The sequence below is a fragment of the Porites lutea genome, chromosome 1, assembly GCF_958299795.1.
Source record: "Porites lutea chromosome 1, jaPorLute2.1, whole genome shotgun sequence".
Lineage (NCBI taxonomy): Eukaryota > Metazoa > Cnidaria > Anthozoa > Scleractinia > Poritidae > Porites > Porites lutea.
The window spans coordinates 21,546,775-21,566,297 of record NC_133201.1 but is presented as its reverse complement, the minus strand read 5'-3'; the positions used below and the strand labels follow the sequence as shown (position 1 = coordinate 21,566,297).

Here is a 19,523-nt window from a genome sequence, read left to right as displayed (position 1 = left end):
ACATTTTCTCTAAACTCAACCCGCCTAATACGGACACCCGTTGATGCACAGAACGGACACTTCTTTCTTGCCCAATGAACAGATTCTCATAGAAAGTCAACTTCGCTAATGCGGACACCTCATTACCAAGTGTGTCGTACTAACCTTCACTTTTTGAAGGTAAACAAAACCTTCAGTTGACAGCATGTCGATGTTCCCAGCGCTAAGTAAACCGTGTAGAATGATTTGTAGACGTCAATTTCAGACTTCAGATTTAGTAAGCTTCAGGCATCAAACTGCAGTAGAAACCCGGTATCTCCGAACTCTGAAGGTAAACGAAAAACAATTCGAGTTAGCGAAAAATTCGAGTTATCGGGGTACTGAATTTCAGTGAAATTTGTTCAAGGGAAAGGAAATTTAGTTCGAGTTAGCGGGGAATTCGAGTTATACGAGTTTGAGTCCGCGGAATGACGTATTTGCGAATCTTTTAGATGTTTAATTTGACGATGCTAATGTCCGTTTTTATTTCTCTCGTATTTTGTTCTCAGTAATAAAAAGTGTTTTTTGACTTTAATAACACGACTCGCTTAATACGGACACCCCATAAATACGAACTCTTTCTATGGTCCCTTCAGTGCCTGTATTAACGGGGTTTGACTCTTGGCCTGCGTTAGTGTCGCTCGATACAGTTTTTCAGGGTCAATACCTCCCAAGTTTGAGCATAAACTACGTCGCTAATTTGTAAAAGTAGACCAACATGTTTACAAAACCGCCAACAAGAGCGCCTCGATACATACTAATCAAATCCTTCTTTCTAGTAATCGGCTGGAGCTACGTCCATGATCTTTCACACACGTTTTTAAAAAGATTGAAACTACTATGAGGTGAAATTGCATGGGACAAAAGCTCTTCGTTTTCTACAGATAACGGTCGAATATCAAGTTGGTCAATTTTTTACCGTATTTCTAATAAAGACTTCATCCCAAAATATGATAACGCTCTTACAGATTTCGCCTAAACTTCACGAACATTAAGGCGGATGTTGGAGGAAAAAGCTCCGGTAAACGATTTTGGAAGAACAGTTCCCTGTGCAGAGAAATTGCCGCAAGTAAAGTAGGTAACGGCGTCATTTCGGTGCTACGACAACTCCGATGTCATTGCAACCCTGATCACAACAAATCTCATACAACTGTGGTGGCAATTTATCCAAATCATTGTTTATGGCGACATAGTTTATGCTCAAACTTGGGAGGTATTGACCCTGAAAAACTGTATCGAGCCACCTTAAGTTGTTCTTTGCGTGGTTTTCACTACTGGCGTAGGCTAAATTAAAACCGTTACAAGCTCCGAACTTAGTTTGACTTTCAATGTGAGCCGCCCGGGTAGCTCAGTCGGTAGAGCATCAGGGACCACTAACTGCCCGGCGTCAGGTAAAGGCTTTTAATCGGCCTTGGAGTGCCTTACGCCTTTCTTTGTTTTTCTACCGAAATTGTTTTGAACTACAAGATATCCGCCTCGTACCCAGGTGCATTCTAGCGGATTGGAGAGCCATTCGAGAGCGACTGGAGCGATTATAGGTTTCGCGCTAGGTATCGTGGGAAAGGGAAAGTCTCATTTTTCTCGTTCACCCTTCCCAGCGTCCTTTGCGTCAACACTAAACATTCCCAAGGTCCCTTGCGCGATACTATCACTTGCAGTCGCGTTTTTTCTTTTCCAAATACACTTGAGACGACTATGGAACGAGGCAGACAATATATGTTGTCCACTGTTCACCTATGTTTTGTTCCCGCTAGGGAATAAGACCAACTAAAGAAGGTGCTTTAGTACGGCAACTTGGAGCAATCGCTCAACGTGTGAGACAGTGAAAAGAATTTGAAGTCTTGTTGTCTTGTAAACGCTTCAGTCTCAAGTCTAGTGAACATGTTTGGTATTTTGCGCACATGTGTATACTCTTATCACGCCTGGTGACATAGAAATAAAATTCGAAACAACTTTCCTACAAAAACAGGAGCAGGGAGGATTAACTGACTTAACGAAGGCACACTTATCTTTTTGTTTTTTATAGACATCCCATTTGGCAATGGTATGGACATTTTCATTACCGCAAAGCTGTTTATGAGCCGCCCGGTTAGCTCAGTCGGTAGAGCATCAGACTTTTAATCTGAGGGTCATGGGTTCAAGTCCCATATCGGGCGACGTCGCTTTTTATAACTTTTCAAGGTTATGTTTTAATTTCTTTTTGGCTCATAAATGACTGATTATTAACCATGCAAAGGAGGGGAGCTGTATGAGAGCCATTAATAGGTTAGTTTTTATAAACCTGTTCATTTACGAAGCTGTGTTCCGTATATCTATCAACAGTCGTTTGAAAAGTGAGACTTTCCATTCGGGAAGTCGAAAACGCAGGATAGAATTGAACAAGAGCCGGAAGGTGTTTTTAAAACCTTTTTTCCAAAAAAAAAAAACATTCAATGCCAAGTAGCGTGTAGTCTTTTTCCGAGGAAGATTCATGGCGGTTTTTTTTATATATAAACTGTCTACTCTGACTAATGCCCGAAATGTTGCAAAATAAAACAAGGTTTTGCTGGTATTGGCTGCCCCTAGAAAAGTGAAGCTGTTCGTGTAGCGTCGGAGTTCAATGATTACTTGCTTAGTTTTTGTTGCAATTTAGAGCAAAATGTTTCGATGGCAACGGTGGGATTCGAACCCACGCCCCCGAAGAGACTGGTGCCTTAAACCAGCGCCTTAGACCGCTCGGCCACGCTACCATATATACCTGTTATTTGCTCTTCCACTAACCCGTCACTACCTTATCTAATTGTCACAAGAGAAACTGAAAACAATGTCTACACTATGCAAAATTTTGGAGGGACAACAAACATTATTATGTTATTTTTGAAAAAGGCCTCTAAGTTGGTGAAGTCTTACCTTTTTTTCCAACTTTAATAACGATTGATAAATCGCATGGAACCCACGCCTCCGAAGAGACTGGTGCCTTAGACCACTCGGCTCGCCCACGCTACCGTATATACCCTACCCGGCTATTTAGAATACACTTGGTTCTCCTATCATTGGGAAAAAAATATACAGTGATTACCTTATCTAATTAGTAGTATAGGCATAGTTCGCTGACGACCTTAGTGAGTATATATTTCAGTTGAGGGAAATAGGTCTTAAATGTAAGAACCCCGTCGGGCCTGATTTGTTACTAAGAAACCGTAACGAAAAAGTAAAGGAGGGTACTAAAGTCCCGCTATTTGATGAGGCCACGATTTAAATGAAAAAAAAAAACTACTGTGCTGCCTGTACTGCTGTACTGTAAAAATATAAATCGAAAAACAGAGGCAGAGCAGAAGTAACCAAACTTGCCTTTTGATGATTGGTTTGTACTGAGATCTAAAGTGAAATTTCACACGGTACCTCTTACATGCGAGCTTCCCTGTATTGGCCACAATAGAGAGTTTTAGATCCGAGTTCACCGCGAACCTCTAACCACTGGAGGTCACATGACAAGTCTATAAGTGTATATGTTGGGGTCCACTTTTATCCTTGGTTTAAATTTTGTTTCCCTTTGTTTTGGGGTATGGTAATTATGATAATTAATTTGAAAACAAACAGAAATAGAATTTGAACCAAGGATAAAACTAAACCACAACATCCTTATTATCCAAGATATTCTCAGTCAGATGAGCAACTGCCGACTCACTTGAGAGGTTTGGGCGAGAATCAAACTGTTCAGGGGCCAAAAGGGTGTTCTCCTTGAAGTGGGTATACAGCTGACGGTGAACAGTTTTCTCGATGATCTTGCTTAGAATTGGTAAGACTGTAATTGGTCTGTACAAGTAATTACTCGCGCTGGTTCGATCACCAGATGCAACAATTGGAACTACCATTATAGAAGGGATTGTGAGCCGCCCGGTTAGCTCAGTCGGTAGAGCATCAGACTTTTAATCTGAGGGTCATGGGTTCAAGTCCCATATCGGAAGCCGTCCCTTTTTGTAACTTTTCGAGGTGATGTTTTGATTAGTTTTTGGCTCACAAATGACTGATGTATCATATCAAACACGCGCAGGAAAGTGCTGTATGAGGGCCCTTAATACTGTGGGTTGGTTAATTTTTCCACCCCAATAACCCATAATAAATCGCATAGAACACAGCTCAGTCCTAGACTTTTAATTTGGATGGGCAATAAAATAGGATAAAATTGAACAAGAGGAATATTTTTTACAAGTTTTTTTTTTCCAGTGTAAACCATTCAATGCTATGTAGCGTAATATGTAACATTTTTTGGTGGTTTTTTTTATATACAGTGTGTACACAGAATTTTGCCTTAACTGATGTATAATAAAAAAAAAAGGTTTTGCCTTATGGGCTGAACCTCGAAAAGTGAAGCTCTTCATGTAGCTTGGGAGTTAAGTTATTACAACTATTATTTCAAAAAAATGAATGGCAGCGGTGGGATTCGAACCCACGCCTCCGAAGAGACTGGTGCCTTAAACCAGCGCCTTAGACCACTCGGCCACGCTACCGTATATTCTTTACCCTGCTATTTAGAATACACATGGCTTTCCCATCATTGGGGAGGAAAGATGAAAGCAAAAGAATGGGACATTTGCACGATGGCGTGATTTTACTACTACGACCAGAATTCTTTTTATTATTATCACTTTTTTCATATTTAAATTTGGTAGCCTCAGTGAGGTTTAAATAACAAAGGCCCTAATTTAATCAAGAAAGCAAAACCCTGAAGGATCCTTGTCATAGTAGTAAACTGACACCATCATGCAGATAGCCTATTGAACAGTGACTGCCTTATCTAATTATTAGTATAAGAATTATTTGTAGATGATTTTACACTTGATGGAAAAGAGGTCCTACAGAACCCCGTAATCTTTTGTTTCTTAGCAACCATAAGGAAGACCTAAAGTTGGGTGCCTAAAAGTCCTGCTATTTAGTAATCCCACAAGTCAGTCAACGTCAATTCCACCACCGTTAATGGATATGTTTTTCCTGATTCTCAGCGCGCGCTTTTTCGGGTTATTTAGTAATAACAGTCAACTCCCGATAATTCGAACCTTCAAGGGAAACAGAAATAGTTCGAGTTATCGGGAGTTCGACTTATGGAGGGTAAAATTATTTAGAAAACGATCTGGAGGGAAATGAAAAGCTATGAAAATTGCTTCGAGTTAGCGGGAGGGTCGAGTTACCGGGAGTCGACTGTTTGAAGTTTCTTTCGGAACGAGTTAACTTTCCTTTCAGCGCTGATTCTCTTTCAAGGTCTGTTCACGCGCTCCTGATAAGAATAACAGACCTTCTGAGCAGACTATTTGATTATCAACTTATCATCAGTCTATATTTTTGTTTACATTACGGAGCTCACTAAAACGAACTGTGAACCATAGCTATTTCTTAATATAGTCTTTGTGTCATCGCTAAATGAGTAATTACCACTAAGTTAAGGCTGCAAATTTATATCTAAAAATCTAACGTACTTTTTTTTTACATATAGTCTGCGCTCAATGAACTAATGTGTGGTCATTGAACTACTGGGTGTGGTTATTGAACGATTGTGTGGAACTGAACTAAAGCTGAGGCCAAGACTTGGATGTAAAAAAACTGCTGTGCTGTGTGTGCTGCAGTGTTGGACAGAAGAATAAAAATCGAAAAAAAAAGGTGAGGGGGGGGGGGGGGGGGCGCAGAGTAGAAGTTACCAACCTTGCCAATAAATTATCATTACTGGGTTGCCTCAAGGCACCCCCAGCAATAAATGTTCTTCCGTTCGGTAGTTTCCGCAATATTCAGGTATTTACATACCCGGCCACTGATTGTTAACCCAGATAAACCCAGAGGCGTTGCGTGTTTCGACAAAAACAGCGCCGTATTGCAGATTGCCTTTTCATTTCTAGTATTTCCTTCTGTTTAATGCAACATACGCTTTTTAGAAGTCTAAATTCGGGATAATGGTAAGAAAGACTCGGACGACGGAATTTATACTGTACTTCGAAAATTTTGCACACAAGTTTAACAGCCTGCGAAGCTGGCGGTTTCACTTTGGCGCGAGGGCAAATGAGCACGTAATGAGCAGTAAAGAGAAAACCAAAGCGTTAGAGCAAGATAAGTCACTCACTAAAGCAGAGTTTGGTGTTATTGCTTGTTATAGCTTACAGTCTCAATATGGTCCAGAGTTTTTGCTTTTGTTTGTATCTGTATCTTGCTAAGCTTTTATCTGAATTAAATTTGTGCGTAACCTTGTTATTCTAGTCTCACAAGTTCTGTGTCTTCTCCCCTTCAGCAAGCACGACTGATTAGAAAGATTTGAAAGGTCACAGCTCTCTTTAAATTTCTCGCCACACATACCTCTCAATAAAGGTGTAAATTAAAGCCATCAGAAATGGGAACCTAAAAACAAAAATATATAAATGGACTGATCTCACTCGAAACTTCACATGATATAAGCTTACACATGTCCAAGACCCGTATAACTGTTTTACTGAAGGTGTTTTGAATGCACGTACACTGTAAATGTGACGGACTTAAAAATTACGTGACAGTGGAAATCCACCCTTACGGACACCCGCTTAATACGTGACATCTCGTTCTTACGGACAGCTTTCTTTGTCCCTAGGGAAACCCCATAATTTTCCCTAAACTCAACCCGCCTAATACGGACACCCGTTGATGCGCACAACGGACACTTGTTTCTTGCCCAATGGACAGATTTTCATAGAAAGTCAACCTCGCTAATGCAGACACCTCATTATCAACTGTGTCGCGTCGAAACAAACCTTCACTTTTTGAAAGTAAACAAAACCTTCAGTTGCCATGGCGATGTTCCCAGCGCTAAGTAAACCTTGTAGAATGATTTGTAGACGTCAATTTCAGACTTCAGATTTAGTAAGTTTCAAGCATCAAACTGCAGTAGAAACCCGGTATCTCCGAACTCTGAAGGGAAACGAAATTCGAGTTATCGGGGTAAATTTCAGTGCAATTAGTTCAAGGGTAAGGAAATTTAGTTCGAGTTAGCGGGGAATTCTAGTTATCCGAGTTCGAGTCCGCGGAATGACGTATTTGCGAATGTTTGAGATGTTTAATGCCCTCTTTTATTTCTCTCGTATTTTGTTCTCAGTGTTTTTTGACTTAATAATAACATGACTCTCTTAATACGGACACCCCGTTAACACAGACACTTTCTATGGTCCCTTCAGTGTCTGTATCAACATGGTTCGACTGTACCTGTGTTAGTGTCGCTCGATACAGTTTTTCAGGGTCAGGCCTCCCAAGTTTGAGCATAAACTACGTCGCTAATTTGTAAAAGTAGACCAACACCGATACATACTAATCAAATCCTTCTTTCTAGTAATTGGCTGGAGCTACGTCCATGATCTTTCACACACGTTTTTAAAAAGATTGAAACTACTATGAGGTGAGATTGCATGACAAAAGCTCTTCGTTTTCTACAGATAACGGCCGAATATCAAGTTGGTCAATTTTTTTACCGTATTTCTAACCATAAAGACTTCATCCCAAAATATGATAACGCTCTTACAGATTTGCCTAAACTGCACGAACATCGAGGCAGCTGTTGGAGGAAAAAGCTCCGGTAAACGATTTTGGAAGAACAAATCCCAGTGGGGAGAAATTGCTGCAAGTAAAATAGGTAACAGCTTCATTTCGTTGCTACGACAACTCCGATGTCATTACAACCCTGATCATAATAAATTTTCACCTTTATCTAATACAACTGTGGTGGCAATTTTTCCAAATCATTGTTTATGGCGACGTAGTTTATGCTCAAACTTGGGAGGTATTGACCCTGAAAAACTGTATCGAGCCACCTTAAGTTGTTCTTTGCGTAGTTTTCACTATTGGCGTAGGCTAAATTAAAACCGTTACAAGCTCCGAACTTAGCTTGACTTTCAATGTGAGCCGCCCGGTTAGCTCAGTTGGTAGAGCATCAGACTTTTAATCTGAGGGTCATGGGTTTAAGTCCCATATCGGGCGACTTCCCTTTTATGAATTTTCAAGGTTATGTTTTGATTTCTTTTTGGCTCACAATTGACTGATGTATCATATGAAATACGTTAAGGAGAGTGCATACATACATACATACATGACTTCATTTTATATCGAATTTTCAGAGTAGCTCAAAAGCTAATATCTTCGAGAGAAGAAAAAAATGCAAATAATAAAATAACATTACTAAGTAATAATTCTATATCTGTTAATGCTTAGTGCTATGAAAGGAGATGGTTCGTATTAGACGTTTAAAACCAGCCAAAGTGTACTCCGTTCTAATGTTCTTAGGTAGAGAGTTCCAAGTCTTACAGGCAAAATACTTAAAAGAGTGAAGACCATAAGAAGTGGAAGCAGGTCTACACAATGACAATACGTCAGTTCCTGTAAGCCGACTGTATGTAACAGCCGACTGTATGTTGATTCCCTGTCATTAAAAACTACACGCATTGCCCGCTTATTCAATGACTCAAGTTTTTCGCTGTTCCTAGAGCTCCAGAAGTGCCATACTACAGAACAATACTGAAAATGTGGCAGAACAAAGGCCTTATTAGCTTTTGCAGTATGATGATGGAAAAGAGGAACCCCCTGACCGTTTGTTACATAGCAACCACAACGAAGAATTAAAGTACTTGAATGCAAAAAAACTGCTGTGCTGTCTGCGCTGCTGTGTTAAACGGAAGAATAAAAATCGAAAGACAGAGGCAGAGAAGTTACCAACCTTGCCTTTTGAATATCAATTTGCATTGAGCATGTTGAGAACTAAAGTGAAATTTCACAATCTGTTACCTGTGTTAGAACCCGAAAAACAAAAGTTCATAACAACGTCTATTGCTTTTTCATAACAACATTACGGCTATCTTCAGGTTTACAGTGACACCTATAAACCTGATGAAGGCTGGTATGGCCAGCCGTAATATCGTTATGAAAAAGCAATACACGTTGATATGATCAGCTTTGCAGTAGTCTTTGGACTTCTTGATTTTTGGTTCTTAATATCTTAGCTGATTAGATCTCTTTTCTAGAGATCCAAGTGCCGTTGACAACCAGCAGGATCTTCGTCCACGGTTGTTGCAGTTAATTTCTTACCTCTGTTAGGTTGTTCTTTGTGCGCTTCTCAAAACTGGGGTAAACTTAATTAAAAACCGTTAGAAGCCTCGAACTTAACTTAAATTTCTATGTGAGCTGCCCGGTTAGCTCAGTCGGTAGAGCATCAGACTTTTAATCTGAGGCTCATGGGTTCAAGTCCCATATCGGGCGACATGTTTTTATTTTTCTCATTATTTGAATTTTCGAAGTACTTATTTCTTGTTTTTGGCTCACAGATGATTAATGTAAAGTGTCAAGCTAAGTATCAGGAGACTTGAATGTGGATACCGATATGCTGGATTATGTTTGTTGTTGAGCCCTTTCTTTTGTAGCCTGCGAAATCGGCCGTTTCTCCTCGCTCTTCGCCGCTGGGGACGTCTCGCACGAAGGAACGTCTGCGACTCAGCGACAGAAAATTAATGTTTACATAATATATATGGTAGTCATGGGGTTCCACCGGTGGAGGGGGGGGGGGGGGGTGCTCCTGGGAATTTTTGGTGGGGGTGTGCCGCCTAGTTCCTCAAATCCTGACCCGATTTCAGACCAAAAAATGTAGGTTTTCCACACCCGTTTTCAGACTAGACCTCTCGAAATCCATACCCGTTTTCAGACCTGGCCTTAAGGCAGAAATTATCATTACTCAGATTAAAGTGCAAACAAAATTTATTCAAAATTTCGAATTCGCATATTTCTCTTTCTTGCTTACTCATTTGGAATAAAAACGATAAATACGTTCATACACTCCGTAGTTCCCTCGAAAACCATACCTGATTCCAGACCAAATTGGGCAAAGTGCATACCCATTTTCAGACCAAAACGGCGCAAAAACCCTAACCGATGGGGCGGCACATACCTCTATAGCTTATTTAAGGGACTACCCCCGGGGGTTCCACATTGAAATTTGTTCAATTTTACGTTTCTCCTGGTCGATTTTACTTAAGTGTTGTGTTCAGTCTGCGAACGACCTCCAGTAAAACTCAAATGCTTCTTCTCGAGAAGAATATATTCCACTAAATATGACTGTTTTGTTAGAGATTCATCGCGTTTACATTTGACCTTCCTGGCTTTTTTCTTTTGTCTGTTGTTCGTAAACAATAGCTAAAACAATGTAACTACTCCGTTGACTAATCACCGCTTCTTACCGTATTCCGAAGAGATTTTCCGTCATCAGTATGGAATTTCTGTCGCCAAGTCCTAGACGCTATTCCTCGCGAAATAGCCTCAGCGGCGAAGAGCGAGGAGAAACGGCTGTTTTCGCAGGGTTTTTTTTTTTTTTTTTCATTTTTCTGTCTTTTTAAACCTAAGTTTTCCAGTGAGTTCAAGTAAGATTATTTTACCATTTTTTAAAAAGACAGAAGCGTCGCAGTGTTGATAGACAATATTAAGTAGCACCAGGCAATTAAGATGAATTGAAGCAAGGCCCTGTCGCGTAGCGTCGGGTAACAAAGGGAGAATTACCTATTAATTCATTTTAATTTTTTCCGAAAAAAGGTAATGTTTTTTTGGGAAAAAAAAGTAGATGGCAGCGGTGGGATTCGAACCCACGCCCCCGAAGAGACTGGTGCCTTAAACCAGCGCCTTAGACCGCTCGGCCACGCTACCGTACACACCTTAACCTGCTATTTAGAGTACAATTGGTTTTCCCAATATTGGCAAAAAGCAAAAAAAACAAAAAGATCCATGACTACCATGTTCACAAGTGTAAATGACTTTAGTGTGTAAATGCTACAGTTGATGGAAAAGGGGTCCTACATGTAGTAGGAACCCTGTGGGACTGGGGCTGGCATGCGTAGCGAGTAGACGTGTTTTCGAGAGCTCCGCTCTGGTTATTGAGTTAATTTTCTGGCAGCCTGCATTTCTTGTATATGGAAACCATCCTTTCTTCTTTGAAACGTACAATATCAGAGAGAAGCAATTCAGATTCGTCTGAGTCAAGTTCTCCGCAGGAAAAGCGTTCAAAGAGTTTAGCCGAGGAAGACGAGGTTCTCCAAGCTTTAAACATGGCCGGTAACGTTAGTGAAAAACTCGATAAAATTCTTGGGGAACTTAAGAAACTGGAGAAACTCGATGCAATTGAGGCAACGTTGAAGGATTTAACAAGCAGATTGGGGAACGTCGAATCAACTATCGACAATATGAAAGAAGATGCACGTGCTGTGGAAAGTTCGATCAAAGGTATGGATAAGAGTCTTACATATCTCAACAAAGAAGTTGAAGAGCTTCGTGGAACGGTAGAAGACAAGGATAAGCAAACAGAATATTTGCACACGCAACACCTTTATCTCGAATCGTACAGCAGGAGAGAAAATCTGAAATTTTTTAGCATACCGGAAAACGAAGCCAGCGCTTCGCAGGGGAAAGATGCGGTTGGCACAATTGATGTTTTGTGTGAGTTTCTTCATGATGTCCTTGGCTTTGGGGATCCAAAGAGGAATATGGAGTTTCAACGAGTGCATCGGATCGGTAAATCCGTACGTGGAAAGCCCAGGCCGATATTAGCCCGTTTTTTACGCTATCAAGATCGTGAGACAGTGCTTCGTGCTGGGTTTGAATTGAAAGGCACTGAGTATATGATTTTGCAAGACTTCCCTCAGGAAATCATAGAGAGAAGGCGCAAACAAATGCCTAAATTAAAGGAAGCTAAAAAAAGGGGCCAAAAAGTATCCTTTAGTAAATCGGAACCGGATAAACTCTTTATTGATGGCAAGTTCATTTCTGCGTAAGGGTTATATTATCTGTGACCTTTATTTGTTATAGCAAGGCTGTAAGGTGTTATCGTTTGGTTATTGTATATTATAAACATGCAGCAAAAGCTCTCTAGGAGAGATGTCGAATTATTTAATTAGTTCCATCCTCAAGGGCAGCGTTAAGGAGATTTATCTTGCTGCTCTTTTAAGTTTTGTGTTTTTCAGTATTTCGTTGAAATGTAATTTTTTCGTTTTTGCTTTTGTAGATGTTCTGCTTTGCTTTTACTATGTTTTTCAAAGCTATTCTGGCGCGTTAATGAGGATATATTCTTTAAAGTTTGAAGGTGCCAAACTAACTCTTAACTTTTCCCACCTAATGAAGTTGTTTTTCCCTTTGGCGAAGTAGGGCGTAGTAACGTTGATTTTAGCCTTTTGTCACTAAATGCTCGAGGGATTCGTACTTTTGAAAAGCGGAAAGCAATTTTTAGCTGGCTTTTAAATTCTGGAGCCGATATTTGTTTTCTGCAAGAAACCTACAGTACTCAAGAAGTCGAAAATATCTGGAGAAAACAGTGGAAAGGAAACATGTTCTTTTCGCACGGTAGTAGCCATAGTCGAGGTGTACTTGTACTGGTAAGGGATAACTTAGACTTTCAAATGCGATCTATCAAGGTTGATTCGCAAGGTCGCTATGTTTTCCTAGAGGTTTCCATTCAGGATTCACCATACTTTCTTTTAAATATATACGCTCCAAACAAATGTAGTGAACAATGTACCTTTTTTAAAGAAATATCAGAAATTTTGAAAGCGGCTAGAACAGAACAGGATTACCCAATTATCGTCGGAGGCGATTTTAACGTCATACTTGACCCTGACTTAGATGGACGGGGCGGAAACAACAGAAAGAAAGACTCCGCAATATTAGTTGACGATATGCACCTCGATTTCGATCTGGTTGATATCTGGCGTATTAGGAACCCCACTACATCACGATTTACTTGGCGTCAAAAAACTCCGGTTGTGCAGAGGCGTTTAGATTTTTGGCTTATAAGCGACAGTTTGCAAGATGAGATAATTTCAGCGGAGATTAAAACATCAATAAAAACTGACCATTCGGCAATAACCCTTTCAATTTGCGGCTTAGATGAAACTGAGAGAGGACCGAATTTCTGGAAATTCAATTCGAACTTAGTAAATGACTTGGACTACTGTGAACTTTTAACCACTGAATATGTGAATTGGTTAGAGGAATTTAAAGAGGTTCAGGATAAGCGTGTTTTATGGGATTTAATTAAATACAAAATAAGACAGCGAACAATTACATACAGTAAAGGTAAAGCCCGTGAAAGAAGAGCAAAACTACAAAAGGTGGAAGATAAGCTGAAGGAATGTACAGAAAAATGTGATATTGATCCAAATAGTGGAAATCTCGAGGAACTGGATTGCCTTCAAACAGAATATGATCAATTGTACGATTACATTACACAAGGGGCAATCATTCGCTCTAGGGCAACCTGGTATGAAATGGGTGAAAAAAACAACAAATATTTTTGGAATTTAGAAAATTCAAACAAAACTAAAAGCAGTGTCCGCAAAATCTTAACAACTGTTGGAGAATTAACTAGCGACCCAAAAAAGATTATGAATGAATTGGAATCATATTATTCTAATCTCTATGATAGTAGAAATTCCGCAGACACGCAGACAATTTCTTCGTTTATAAATGATCTCACCGATGTTCCATTTTTAGCCGAGGAGAAGAGGAACGTTTGCGAGGGTATCCTTAGATATGATGAATGCTATAATGTATTACAGACCTTCCAAAAGAATAAATCGCCAGGGAACGATGGTTTAACAGCCGAGTTTTACTCAGCCTTTTGGCCCTTGCTTGGAAAGTTGGTAGTTGATAGTTTGAACTATGCTTTCGAATACGGTGAACTATCGAACTCACAGAAACAGGCCGTTATCACCTTAATTGAAAAGAAAGGAAAAGACAAAAGGTTGGTGAAGAATTGGCGTCCAATATCTCTTGTAAATGTTGATGCTAAATTGGCGTCTAAAACTTTGGCAAAGCGTTTGGAAAAGGTGCTTCCTGAAGTAATTCATTTTAATCAAAACGCGTTTGTAAAGGGGAGAAAAATTTTTGATGCCGTCAGAACGATCGATGATGTGATTGAATATGCTAGGTACAAAGATATACCTGGGATTCTAGTAGCTATAGACTTTGAAAAAGCTTTCGACTCGCTCAATTTAAATTTCCTTTTAAGAGTATTACATGCATTTAACTTTGGTCCTTCTTTTATTCAGTGGATACGGGTCTTATATAACAACGCCTCTAGCTGTGTAATGGACAATGGTTTTACAACAGGACCTTTTGCATTAAGTAGGGGAGTAAGGCAGGGAGATCCCCTCTCTCCCTACCTGTTCATAATAGCTTTGGAGACCTTAGCTATAAAGATAAGAGAAGATGATGGCATTAAGGGCATTACGATACGAGATGAACCTGTTAAACTTTCCCTTTTCGCTGATGACATGACCTGCTTTATCAAAGACAGTAGTTCTTATACCAACCTATTTGTTACGCTGAAGACTTTTGGTGAATGTTCTGGTTTAAAAATAAATAATGAAAAAACCGAAGCCTTAGCTTTAGGAAATAGTAGTTCTCTTTGGGAGGGGTATTCTGATATGCCAAATCTTTGTGACACTATTAAAATTCTAGGCGTCTACTTCGGCTATGACGCTAAACAAAGAGATGAATTGAATTTTAGGAATACTTTGAAATCACTTAAGAAGACGATCAATTTGTGGAAATGGCGTGGTCTTTCTCTCTTAGGTAGAATACAAATTGTAAAAACCTTTGCCATCCCTAAGTTTATGTTTAGAGCGTCGGTGTTGCCAATTTCTAAAGACCTTATCAAAGAGGCCGACTCGCTTTTTTACCATTTTATTTGGAATGGGAAAGATAAAGTAAAACGAAATGTGATGATTTCGGAAGTTGAGAAGGGTGGCTTAAATATGCTCGATATTGATTCTATGGTTCGTACCAGACGAGTGATATGTATAAAAAAATATTTGGAAGGCTATAAAAGTCCGTGGAAAGCTTTTTAAAATGAGGTTCTTATCCCCGTTGGTGGGAAGCTCATATTGCATTGTAATTTTGATACTTCTAAATTAAGAATTTATTTACCAAGTTTCTACAAGCAATGTCTCGATGCGTGGTCAGAAGTAAATGCAAAAACACCCAGCTTGCTACATGAAATTGCAAATGAAGTTATTTGGAATAACAAGCTTCTCTGCATTAATAAGAAATCTGTGTATCGTAGAGATATTGCAGATTTAGGGTTTTTAAAAATTTGCGATTTATTTTCAACTAAAGAAAATCTCAATCCTGAGCAAGGTTTCTTCATTACGGGTATTATTAACTCTATGCCTGCCAGTTGGCGCTTGACAATTAAAAGGGCAACTACTGCACCGGTGATTGATCCACTTCCGGATTCACCGACTATCCTAATAAGTAACAATTTGGTTCCAATTCTTGATGCTTCCTCAAAGCAAATCTACCGGCTTTTCCTGGAGAAAAAACAAACAACGCCTACTGCTAAAGTAAAGTTAGCTGCAAAGTATTCAAACATTGATATTGATTGGAAAAGTGTTTATTCGCTACCTTTTCGCACAACATTAGAATCTAAACTTAGAGAATTTCAGTTTAAAATTTTAAACCGTATTGTCTTTACAAACGAAAAACTGTTTCGTTTCGGCTTGGCTGAGTCGCCATCCTGTGCTTTCTGCCAAACAGAGGTTGAATCCCTAGAGCATTTACTCTTTTCCTGTAGAGTATCATCTAGTTTTTGGAAACATGTCTTGTCCTGGTTGCGCGATAATAACATCTCTGTTGATAACCTTAAAGAGGAGGACGTCATTTTTGGTAAGTTCGATATTGCAGAAGATTTTCTCCTGTTTAACCATATTTTGCTTCTGGGTAAGTTTTATATTTACTCTCGGAAATACCTGAATGGTATACCTTCTCTTCAAGGTTTTATAGCCAGGACAAGGCGTATTTATAACATCGAAGTCCATATTGCCAGGAAAAGAGACAAATTAAACAATCATTTTAGAAAGTGGGAAAAGTTAATAAGCGTTTTTACGAAAAAGTGATGTTATGATTAATTTCAACAATTAGTAGTTTAAAGTGATGTCATTGTAATTTACATGCTAAGTAACTGTATTGCTGTAATAGCTTTGTTTAGCTTTGTATTTTTTTGTTTGTACTATATATATATGTGTGTGTGTGTGTGCGTGTGTGTGTGTTTTTTTTTTCTCTTCTTAATTTCTATTTTGTATGTAAACGTAAGAAATGCTTTAATTAAAAAATATTTTAAAAAAAAAAAAAAAAGTAGGAACCCTGTGACCACTTGTTACTAAGCAACCGGAAAGGAGAATAAAGGAGGGCACTAAAGTCTGTCTGTGCTGCTGTACTGAACGGAAGAATAAAAATAGAAATAAAATAGAGTAGAGTAGAAGTAACAAACCTTTCATTTTAGTAATATCATTTTTTTTTTTACTGAGAGCTAAATTGAAATTTCACAACATGTTACTTGTGGTAGGCAATTCATTTCCGAGTTTTCACAACTGACGTATTAAAGCTTAAAAATCGTTAAAAGCTTCGAACTTAACTTGAGTTTCGGTGTGAGCCGCCCGGTTAGCTCAGTCGGTAGAGCATCAGACTTTTAATCTGAGGGTCATGGGTTCAAGTCCCATATCGGGCGACAACACGTTTTTTTTTTCCTCAAGATATGAATTGTCGAAGTACTCAGTTTTCGCCTTTGGCTCAGGATGTAACGTCTCAAGAATGCAAAGGAGAGTTGCACATAGGCATGTGGCCACTGATATGTTGGTGCATGTTGGTTGAGTCTAAAGCAGGCTTTCTCTTCATATTTTGTCTTTTTCAGACAAAATGTTTCTCTGAAATTTTAAACAAGACAGCAGCAGTTAGAAGCGTAGAATGTTGACGCCTCTTGTGGTGATTAACGTTTTCCAAAAAAAAATTAAAATCTTTTCTATTAAAAGGTAACTATGGCAGCGGTGGGATTCGAACCCACGCCTCCGAAGAGACTGGTGCCTTAAACCAGCGCCTTAGACCACTCGGCCACGCTACCGTATGCACCTCACTCGCCATCTTTTCTAATTACTGGGCTGCCCATGGAACACGCCCAGTTATAATTTCGGTTTTCAGTCGTCCGTGCAGAAAAAAGGGAAGACACCAGGTCTGGTACCTAGAAGCGATGTTTTCAGCACTTTAGTGTTTCATACGATTTTCCCTTACACGAAAATTTTTTGTACCTCGCCTTCAACCCCCCCCCCCCCCAACCCCCCGGCAAACCAAGAAGGCGTTGCAAATCAAGAAAGCTATTAGCGTCAATCGAAGAGATTCGATTATGTCACTGACCACCAAAAGGAGTCACTTTATAAGTTTTGTCACTGTTCGAATTTAAGTAATGTCTCAAGAGTCTGCTATTTTAGTTCCCAGCCTCAACCTCTCCTGGTTTATGGTCGTGGACAGGGGGACCCTATAAACGTGTACACTTACATTTTGCGAAACTCTAGCTACCAAAGCAAAATGTTCTTAGCTGTAGTAGATGCATGTTCAAAATATTTGGAAGTATTGCCTATGTCACAGCCCACAGGACCCCACACAAACAATTGTTGTTCTTAGACATATTTTAAGTTATTTTGGTTTACCCAAACATATTTGATAACGGTAGTCAATTTAAAAGCGATGGATTCCAGCACTGAATTCCTTAAAGAGAATAACATTTTTCATAGTCTTACTGCTCCTGGGTATCCTGCAACCAATGGGTTAGTGGAACACTATGTGGAAGAAGAATTCAAGGATGAATTAGACAAGATCGGGAATACGAGCGAGACTTTGCAAACAACATTGGACAGAGTTTTGCTGATGAACAGGATTACGCCCACCGCCTCAGTAAAGTCACTCTTCCAATTACTTATGAACAGAGAAACTAGACTAAGATTCAGTGCCCTGAGAGCCAAAGTTTCAAAACTGGTAGTTAAGATATTTCAAGATAACCATGACCACCATCCAACGTTAAAATCGAACCATTTGTCCGTAATTGTGATTAATGGATTCCAGGAACATAGTGAGAACAGTCAGTGTCAGGGATTTCGAAGTCAAAATCGGAGACACTAGGGAACTTGCATCATTGCCGAGTGGTTTGGTTGAAACTCTTGGATAAATCGCCTTTATAAGAGAGAAGAAACTTAGCTATTCAAACTTGTTAGCGTCAAGGCATATAAAAAGATGGAAGACCTCACCTTCGATTGACATGCGTCGCCCGATAACGTCTTTGCTTAAGCTCTCTACTATCTGGAGGAAACATCAGGAAGAGCTACGCTCACTGCTCATACCTTCAACTTTGTGCTCAGAGTTACGTCGCGAACAACAAGGTCCACCTGAACCAATGGAAATTTCAGTGCCAGAAATGGCTGAAATTCAGCCCCTCCGGCGTCGAGGGACGCCATACCTGTACCAGATAATCCAGCTATGGATTATGGCAAAGCTGATACTTCCTGTAAATCGTCGGATGTGTCCTTGCAAGACCTGATACTACAAACTTTAACCCCTGAAAAGCTCAGAGAGGGCAAACCGCCTCATAGGTTCTATAGTTTTACCATTCTATTAGTACACTAAATTATCGTTTTATTACTTTTATTTCAAGAAGGAACTTGTACCGTTCAAATTCGCCTTCTGAAGGCTTGAAACACCAGTATAACACAGAGACCATTCGTTACCCAGCAACAATAAGGGCGATCTAATGCAAAACTGCTGTATTAAACAGAAGAATAAAAACCGAAAAACAGAAGAAGAGCAGAATTAACCAACCTTACCCGTTGAATATTATTTCTTACTGAGAATTAAAGCGTTAGGTCTTTCTTTTCCCGGTTTTCACGAATGAAACGTAAAAATCGTAGCCGCCCGGTTAGCACAGTCGGTAGAGCATCAGACTTTTAATCTGAGGATCATGGGTTCAAGTCCCATATCGGGCAACAACATGCTTTTATTTTTCTCATTATTTGAATTTTCGAAGCACTTTTTTCTTGTTTTTGGCTCACAGATGATTAATGTAAAATGTCAAGCTAAGTATCAGGGGACTTGAATGTGGACACCGATACGCTGGATTATGTTTGTTGTTGAGCCTTTTCTTTTCAAGCCTGCGAAAACAGCCGTTTCTCCTCGCTCTGTCACAAATTAGGTGTGATATAACCAGTTCCTTTTAGCATTTTTAACTCCCATAACTTAACTCACTCCCTTGAAAGGCTCTTGTAAGACTTTCAATATAAACGCGCAAAAACCTAAGTTTTACTCTAGTTCAGTAGTATATTTTACACTGGCGGACCTCTTAGGAAACCAATACAGTTCAAGAGGTCAAGTTCAGGGATTGTCATTGGTGCATTTCGATCCATTTTGCTTCTGACTATTTTGATGCTTAATAAGCAGATATTTTAAAGCTGTTAGTTGTTTTTGGCAGAGCAAAAATACGATTTCGTTCATTTACACAATTCCAAATTGCACACAAGAACAACAGTACATACTGATCTTGCTATGATCGACAATACTTTGAAACTTTAACTTCCATTGACAGCTGTCCCCTTTAGTAGAAAAATTCCACTTTTTTAGCAGAATTTAATTCAAGTTTGAAAATTTCTGGGGAGGCGCGAGCCCCCCCCCCCCCCCCC

At 39.5% G+C, this 19,523-nt stretch overlaps 10 non-coding genes across 10 annotated transcripts; 6 read left to right on the top strand and 4 right to left on the bottom strand.

Annotated features, from left to right (window-relative positions):
- The first annotated feature begins 2,101 nt into the window (after positions 1–2,101).
- On the top strand, positions 2,102–2,174 carry Trnak-uuu (transfer RNA lysine (anticodon UUU)). Its single transcript has one exon. It is a non-coding gene; the product is annotated as a tRNA-Lys (tRNA).
- A 491-nt stretch (positions 2,175–2,665) lies between these two features.
- Positions 2,666–2,747, bottom strand: Trnal-aag (transfer RNA leucine (anticodon AAG)). Its single transcript has one exon. It is a non-coding gene; the product is annotated as a tRNA-Leu (tRNA).
- A 1,145-nt stretch (positions 2,748–3,892) lies between these two features.
- Positions 3,893–3,967, top strand: Trnak-uuu (transfer RNA lysine (anticodon UUU)). The gene has a single exon. It is a non-coding gene; the product is annotated as a tRNA-Lys (tRNA).
- Positions 3,968–4,426: 459 nt separating this feature from the next.
- Positions 4,427–4,508, bottom strand: Trnal-aag (transfer RNA leucine (anticodon AAG)). Its single transcript has one exon. It is a non-coding gene; the product is annotated as a tRNA-Leu (tRNA).
- A 3,399-nt stretch (positions 4,509–7,907) lies between these two features.
- On the top strand, positions 7,908–7,980 carry Trnak-uuu (transfer RNA lysine (anticodon UUU)). The gene has a single exon. It is a non-coding gene; the product is annotated as a tRNA-Lys (tRNA).
- Positions 7,981–9,179: 1,199 nt separating this feature from the next.
- Trnak-uuu (transfer RNA lysine (anticodon UUU)) lies at positions 9,180–9,252 on the top strand. The gene has a single exon. It is a non-coding gene; the product is annotated as a tRNA-Lys (tRNA).
- A 1,349-nt stretch (positions 9,253–10,601) lies between these two features.
- On the bottom strand, positions 10,602–10,683 carry Trnal-aag (transfer RNA leucine (anticodon AAG)). Its single transcript has one exon. It is a non-coding gene; the product is annotated as a tRNA-Leu (tRNA).
- A 5,778-nt stretch (positions 10,684–16,461) lies between these two features.
- Trnak-uuu (transfer RNA lysine (anticodon UUU)) lies at positions 16,462–16,534 on the top strand. Its single transcript has one exon. It is a non-coding gene; the product is annotated as a tRNA-Lys (tRNA).
- A 308-nt stretch (positions 16,535–16,842) lies between these two features.
- Trnal-aag (transfer RNA leucine (anticodon AAG)) lies at positions 16,843–16,924 on the bottom strand. Its single transcript has one exon. It is a non-coding gene; the product is annotated as a tRNA-Leu (tRNA).
- A 1,836-nt stretch (positions 16,925–18,760) lies between these two features.
- On the top strand, positions 18,761–18,833 carry Trnak-uuu (transfer RNA lysine (anticodon UUU)). The gene has a single exon. It is a non-coding gene; the product is annotated as a tRNA-Lys (tRNA).
- Positions 18,834–19,523: the final 690 nt, after the last annotated feature.